The following is an 8,329-nucleotide window of genomic DNA, read 5'->3' as shown; positions in this document are numbered from 1 at the left end:
CTAGCATAAGTTATATTGCCCTTTTCTATTCTTCTTTCATCCTCAATTAGAGTTGTTCCCAGGACAGTGTTTAACCTAGATGTAAAAGAAGATACAGCAATCATCATTTGATCATTTCTGAAGGTCTCAAGCATTATCGTTCTATAAAAAGGATTCAATAAGGACAGGCGAGGTGGCTCATGCCTGTAATCCCAGCATTTTGGGAGGCCAAGGCGGGCAGATCACCTGAGGCTGGGAGTTTCAGACCAGCCTGACCAATATGGGGAAACCCCGACTCTATTAAAAATACAAAATTAGCCAGGCATGGTGATGCATGCCTGTAATCCCAGCTACTCAGGAGGCCGAGGCAGGAGAATCGCTTGAACCCGGGAGGCGGAGGTTTCAGTGAGCCGAGACCACACCATTGCACTCCAGTCTGGGCAACAAGAGCGAAACTCTGTCTCAAAAAAAACAAACAAAAAGGATTAAATAGTCCGGGTGGAGTGGCTCACACCTGTAATCCCAGCAATTTGGCAGGCCGAAGTGGGCAGACTGCTTTGAGCTCAGGAGTTCAAGACCAGCCTGGTCAACCTGGTGAAACCCCATTTCCACACACACACAAACACACACACACATACACACACACACACATCAGCCAAGCATGGTGGCTCACACCTGTAGTCCCAGCTACTTGGGAGCCTGAGACTAGAGAATCGCTTGAGTCTGGGAAGCAAAGGTTACAGAGAGCTGTGATCGCGCCACTGCACTCCAGCCTGGATGACAGAGTGAGACCCGGTCTCCAAAAAAAAAGGATGGGGGAGGGATTAAATAAATATTGTCATTGACAGCAAAAGCTGTTTGGATCTAGTTAATGATATAATCTGGATATGTGTCCTCACCCAAACCTCATGTTGAAATATAATCCCCAGTGTTGGGGATGGGTCCTGGTGGGAGATGTTTAGGTCATGGGGGCAGATTTCTCATGGCTTGGACCTGTCCTGGAGATAGCGAGTAAGTTCTCATGAGATCTGATCATTTAAATGTGTGTGGCACCCCCACCCTCACTCTCTCTCTCTTGCTCTTGCTTTCACCATGTGAAGGGCCAGCTCCCACTTCACCTTCCACCATGAATAAAAGCTCCCTGAGGATTCCCCCAGAAACTGAGCAGTTGCCAGCACGATGCCTCCTGAACAGCCTGCAGAACCGTGAACCAATTAAACCTCTTTCCTTTATAAATTACCCAGTCTCAGCTATTTATTTATAGCAATGCAAGAATGGCCTAATACATTGATTTCAACTATAGTCAAGGAGGGAAAAAAGTGAATGGAGGTTAAACAAAGTTGTTTGCCATTTTTCACATGATCAGGAGCAGAGATAAAGTTATAACTTGCAAGTGGCTCCATTCAGGCTGATGGTGCATGATAACAGTGCTTGGTTACCTGGTGGGCCTCATGGGCTGAGGCCTCAAAGACATAACCAGGCCCTATTGTGATCTCTGCATTGGAAACATGGGGCCTTTATTCAGCATCTGCCATCCACAAGACACTGTGCCCAGGACTTTCACCATGTCTCATATGGTGGCCCTGCTATTATTCTTAGGCAGCTCTTTATTCCCAGAGGGGTTCCCTTGACTTCTTAGATACAATGGATCATTTGAGTTTTGCTTGTGAAACTGTGAAAAGTCTTTAAGAGCAAACACATACCTCAATGAGACCACAAAGGGGTTAAGGCATGTGCAGTGCTTTGAGGTGAAAAGCTCTCAGTAGTACTAATTATTATTCTTTTACTTAAAAGTAGCTCTTATATATATATATATACACACACACACTTTATATATATAGTATATATATGTACTTAAAGTATATATATATATACTTTAAGTTCTAGGGTACATGTGCACAATGTGCAGGCTTGTTACATATGTATACATGACGTGCTGTGTTTGTTTGCCACACCCATTAACTTGTCATTTACATTAGGTATTTCTCCTAATGCTATCCCTCCCCCCTCTACCCACCCCATGACAGGCCCTGGTATGTGATGTTGCCCGCCCTGTGTCCAAGTATTCTCATTGTTCAATTCCCACCTATGAATGAGAACACGCAGTGTTTGGTTTTCTGTCTTTGCGATAGTTTGCTCAGAATGATGGTTTCCAGTTTCATTCATGTCGCTACAAAGGACATGAACACATCCTTTTTTATGGCTACATAGTATTCCATGGTGTTTATGTGCCACATTTTCTTAATCCAGTCTATCATTGACGGACATTTGGGTTGGTTCCAAGTCTTTGCTATTGTGAATAGTGCCACAATAAACATATGTGTGCATGTGTCTTTATAGTAGCATGATTTATAATCTTTTGGGTATATACCCAGTAATGGAATCGCTGGGTCAAATGGTATTTCTAGTTCTAGATCCTTGAGGAATCGCCACGCTGTCTTCCACAATGGTTGAACTAGTTTATACTAGTTTATACTCCTACCAACAGTGTAAAAGCGTTCCTGTTTTGCCACATCCTCTCCAGCACCCGTTGTTTCCTGACTTTTTAATGATCACCATTCTAACTGGTGTGAGATGGTATCTCATTGTGATTTGGATTTCCATTTCTCTGATGACCAGTGATGATGAGCATTTTTTCATGTGTCTGTTGGCTGCATAAATGTCTTCTTTTGAAAAGAGTCTGTTCATATCCTTTGCCCACTTTTTGATGGGGTTGTTTGTTTTTTTCTTGTAAATTTGTTTAAGTTCTGTGTAGATTCTGGATATTAGCCCTTTGTCAGATGGGTAGATGGCAAAAATTTTCTCCTATTCTGTAGGTTGCCTGTTCACTCTGATGGTAGTTTCTTTTGCTGTGCAGAAGCTCTTTAGATTAATTAGATCCCATTTGTCTATTTTGGCTTTTGTTGCCATTGCTTTTAACAAAACAATAAGTAAAACATGAGTCCACAAAAAGCTGTGAGAGGGATATACTTTATAAAGACCTTGGGTTCTTTCAGCTCTTGGCTTGGAGGAGGCCAAGGTGCAACTTTCTTCCATCGTCCCAAATCCGGGTTAATCCAACACCAGCTGCCTCCACCATGCTGCAGAAGTTCAGTCCCAACGAGATCAAAGTCATGTACCTGAGGTGCATCGGGGGTGAAGTCGGGGCCACGTCTGCACTGGCCCCCAAGATCGGCCCCCTGGGTCTGTCTCCATAAAAGGTTGGTGATGACATTGCCATCAATGGGTGACTGGAAGGGCCTGAGAATTACAGTGAAACTGACCATTCAGAACAGACAGGCCCAGATTGAGGTGGTGCCTTCTGCCTCTGCCCTGATCATCAAAGCCCTCAAGGAAACACCAAGAGACAGAAAGAAACAGAAAAACATTAAACACAGTGGGAATATCACTTGTGATGAGATCGTCAACATTGCTTGACAGGTGCAGCACCCATCTTTAGCCAGAGAACTTTCTGGAACCATTAAAGAGATCCGGGAGACTGCCCTGTCTATGGGCCATAATGTTGATGGCCACCAACCTCATGACATCATAGATGGCATCAACAGTGTTGTTGTGGAATGCCTAGCTAGTTAAGAAGCACAAAGGAAAATATTTCAGTAAAGGATCATTTGACAACTGGAAAAAAAAAAAAAAAAAAAAAAAAACACCTTGGGTTCTGCAGTCAATTCTCCCTGCCTAAGTGAAAATCCCTGATATTTTGTGAATGATGAGAGGACACAGTCATTCCAGTCCCCAGCACTAAGTCACAGTACACAGAGCAGGGCAGAATATCTGTAGCTACTGTGAATGAAATTATTTTGAATTTTGTGGGAAAAGAACAGTGTGATTGGGCCAGGAAGGAATGATTTACATTTTAAGCATCAAATGTGTGAATATTTTTTTCCAAAAATATAAAGTATTCTTTTATTATAAGGAAAGTAATACAAGTTTTACATAGAAAATTTAAAAATATGAACTTTTATTTCATTTTATTTTATTTTTTTGAGGCAGTCTCACTTTGTCGCCCAGGCTGAAGTGTAGTGGCGTGATTTCGGCTCACTGCAACCTCTCCCTCCCAGGTTCAAGCGATTCTCCTGCTTCAGTCTTCCGGGTAGCTGGGATTACAAGCGCCTGCCACCATGCCTGGCTAATTTTTGTGTTTTTAGTGGAGATGGGGTTTCACCATGTTGGCCAGACTGGTCTCGAACTCTTGGCCTCAAGTGATCCGCCTGCCTCAGCCTCCCAAACTGCTGGGATTACAGGCATGAGCCACCATGCCCAGCCAGAATATTTTTTTTAAATAACATTTAAATTAATTTTAACCACTACTGAGATAATCATTATTAATATTTTATTTATATACTACAAATACATATGTGTATGTGTGTGTATATTTTTATATAATCATATTTTAGAAATATTGACTTCTATGAGTGTATTCTTTAAGAGAACATGATTTGAAAACTAAAAGATCAACTTTTGAAAACCTTTGTTATTGGGAAAGTTGCCTAGCACAGATATAACAACAATTACTGGCATTTTATAGCATCTTATGTGACTTATCTCTTTTATTATTAACAATAGCTATTGTTATTAACATAAAAATAATTATCATTGACATATTAGTGACAGAAGAAAGAATGCCTTGCTGGGAGGCATAACTCCCAGTTCAAAGTTATGATTAGATACAAGGCTGCGAAATACTTTGAGCCTGAATTTCCTCAAGTATATAATAAACATCTTGGACTAAATGAAGCCTGAGGCCTCTTCCAGTTTTAAAATCCTACCCAAGTCTTATTTTAGAATAGGGGCACTTACTGAGATGCATTTGCTGAGATGCAAATTTACTTTCAAATATTTTATCTAAAATGCACCTGTTTTCAAGCTAAGAAAAATGGATCACATTTTGAAGAAAATTCGAAGGCTTTGAAGATGGGGCCTATTTACAGAGACCAATTTGTTTCTCTGCATTATTTTAACATGCAACTCTTCTCGAGTCCTGAAGCTTCCTAAGTATCTGAGGCTTCAAAAAGTGGGGGTAGAGACAGCTTATTACCATGGAGATAGATGGGAGCAAACGGTCACATCATCAAAAGCAAACTAGAAATGTACAAAGCTTTTGTGATGCTGATCCTTTTTTTTTTTTTTTAAGTAAGAAGAAGAAGGGAAAAAGGCACAAATAAAAGGACAGATCTCTCTCATTAAATCCAACACTAATTTAGTAATCAGTGAAATAAAGGTACCCTTGAAAGCCTGCTGCCAGAAAATATAGTACAACAAAGAAGCACAAAAGGTTGCTGGCTGCCAGGTATAATTTCCAGGTACTCCAAGTGCATTTGGACTCCCTGTTCTCTTAGCTTTGCTTTGCAGATTGGCTGTCTTCGTGGCAGGCTCGAACTATCCATTTAGTCACCCTAGTGTGTTATCCAAATATTTAGAAGGAGAAAAATTGCAGGAAAATAACCTTTAATTTTACAATTCTCCAAAGGAAACTGTTCAAAATTAAGAGGTCTAAGAAGCTAAGAATGAGTGTTAATCTATTTTTCTGTTTACTACCTATCGCTTTGGATAATCTGGAAATAATTTTGACAGTGGGATAAAAGTTGAAGTTGCGGTAAGAGTCCAAATTTTCACAAAGTAGCTTATATCAGAATAAAGTTGCCATCCATTAGATTGCTTACATATAGATATGCGAGCTATTACACCTATCCATTACATAATCTTACTCCAGCAGAGGCTACCAAAAACCTGTAGGCAGGAAAGATTTACACTCAGCTCCTCATAAGTACCCAAAAGAAAAGAAATCACTTTAGAATGATTATATAAGTTAAAGAACACGGCCAAGTTTGTGCCTTGAACTTTTAGCCTATCAATTAGCAATAGTAATTGCATACTGCTGGGATGTTTTAGAGACTGAGGTAATGTTTTAAAAGTGTTTTGTGCTATTCAGAGGGAAATGCAATTTACATTATATTTTAGGATGTGAATTATGAAGGAAATTATCTCTTTTTCTTTCTTAAACCCCTCTTCCCCCTCCTCTACCCCCTTCTCCTCCTCTTCCTTTTCCTCTTCAGATTTTCCCTCTTTGCCTACAGCATTAAGAGAGACTATTCACATTATAAAGACATTGATTTCCTTAATTGATCTATAAATTCAACGTGTAGCCAAATAAAACAACAAGGTGATTTTTTTCAACCTGACAAAAATAACACTAAAGTTCTTCAAGACATATAAATGGGCAATTAGAAAAATTCTGAAAAACAAGAGTAGTGAGAGGGTAATTAATATAACTATATATTAAAATGTATCATGGAGTTATAATAATTAAAATATTTTATTCTAGAGAAGAAATAGAATAGCTAAATAGAATAGAATGGAATAGAAGAGAATGAACAGAAATAAACCCAAATACGTATACAGATTTAATGTGTGAAAAAGGTAGATGAGTCAAATTTATAGGGGAGGGATGGGAGAAGGGAAGATGTATTAGTCAATAGATAGTAATGAGAAAACTGGCTAGGAATGGAAAATAAAATAAAATGGGTTCTTTACCATGCTCTTTATATTCCCAAAATTTCCAGAGGGTTCAAAGAAAGCTATACATAATCTATAGCCATACCACTCTGAATGCCCCCAATCTTATCTGATCTCAGAAGATAAGCAGGGTTAGGCCTAGGGGGCTGCTTAATACTTGGATGAGAGAAATGTAATATAAACAAGTAAGTGTATATATGTGTGTATATATGTGTATATATATACACACACACACATAAGTACATATATATACACATATATACTTAACTGTATATATTACACTTGTTACATATACTAGTTTTGAACTACTATTATATATGTTAGATTATATAGTTGGTGAATTTATATATAATCTGGAGTATGAAATATATATAATCTAGGAGTTGTATATAATCTAGGAGTTTTTAAAAACTGGTGAATTTATATATAATTAGGAGTTTGGAGTGAATTTATTTATACATAATATATATAAATAAATTTATTCATTTATTGGTGAGTTTATTTATATATAATCCAGGAGTTTAAAAATAATTTCTAGGCTGAGCGCTGTGGCCCACACCTGTAATCCCAGCACTTTGGGAGGTCAAGGTGGGAGGACTGCTGGAGCTCAGGAGTTGCAGACCAGCCGGGCATGGTACACACCTATAGTCCACGATCCTTGGGAGGGTGAGGTGGGAGGATGGCTTAAACACAGGAAGTTGAGGCTGTAATGAGCTATAATTGTGCCACTGCACTCCAACCTGGGCAACAGAGTAGTAAGACTCTGTCTCAAAAAAGGAAAAAGGAAAAGAAAACATAAAATAAAATAATTAACTTTTTCTTCATTTTTTTTTTAGTTTTTTTTTTTATACCCACACTACACAGATGTAATATAAAAAGACTTTCTAGGCAAGACACACAATCCTAAAGTCTTAAAGGAAGAGAAAAATAAATTTGAATATATACAAAGTGGAAAAAATATTGCAACATATTTGACAAGCAAAGAAAATCATTAATATACAACTTCTTGTACAACTCAGCAAGTAAAAACAAAACAAAAAGAAAGTGGCCAAATCTATTGAAATCTTTGTCTCATTCACAATTGAATAATTGCATGTAAAATAATGAGCATATCCATATAATGAAATGTTATCTGGCAATAAAAAGCAGCATTATTAAATAACTGCCAAAAAGTGTAAATAACCAAAATGCTCATCAACCGATGAATGGAGCAGCAAAATGTGCTATATCGATACCATAGACTGTTATTCAACCATAAAAAGGAATGAAAAACTGACACATGCTACCACATGGATGAGCCTTGAAGACGTTATGTTAAGTGAAAAATGCCAGACACAAGAGCATATGTTTTATGATTCCAATGACATAAAATGCTCAGAATACGAAAATCCAGAGAGACGGAAAGTGAGTTTGTGGTCGCCTAGGGCTCAGGGGTGGGACTAGAGGGAAAATGGTGAGTGACTGCTAATAGATACAGTTTTGGGGGGAGGTCATGAAAATTGTTTGTGGTGATGCTTGCACGACCCTGTGATATACTCAAACCATTGAATTGTGCACTTCAAATGGATAAACTTCCTGCCATGTGAATTATATCTCAATAAAGCTGTTATTTTTTAAAAGCTTATGTAAAAAAAAACCAATGAGCTATGTTGAATTTGTTCATCATATGACAAAACTAGATAACAATAAATGTTGTTAAGAATACAGACACAGTCATTCTCATACTCTATTGGTAGGAGTGCAAATTGGTACACTTTTTTGAGGACAATTCAGCAATAGCCTTCAAAATTTAAATATACCATATCCTTTAATTCTGCAATTCAAAAAATTATCATAT

General features: G+C 38.2%; 1 pseudogene; it reads left to right on the top strand.

Annotated features, from left to right (window-relative positions):
- Positions 1–3,056: 3,056 nt before the first annotated feature.
- LOC107127012 (large ribosomal subunit protein uL11-like) lies at positions 3,057–3,552 on the top strand (annotated as a pseudogene).
- The last annotated feature ends 4,777 nt before the right edge of the window (positions 3,553–8,329 follow it).

This window comes from Macaca fascicularis, chromosome 12, assembly GCF_037993035.2.
Source record: "Macaca fascicularis isolate 582-1 chromosome 12, T2T-MFA8v1.1".
Lineage (NCBI taxonomy): Eukaryota > Metazoa > Chordata > Mammalia > Primates > Cercopithecidae > Macaca > Macaca fascicularis.
Note: the sequence above shows the minus strand (reverse complement) of the source record. Positions and strands in the feature narration are given on the sequence as shown.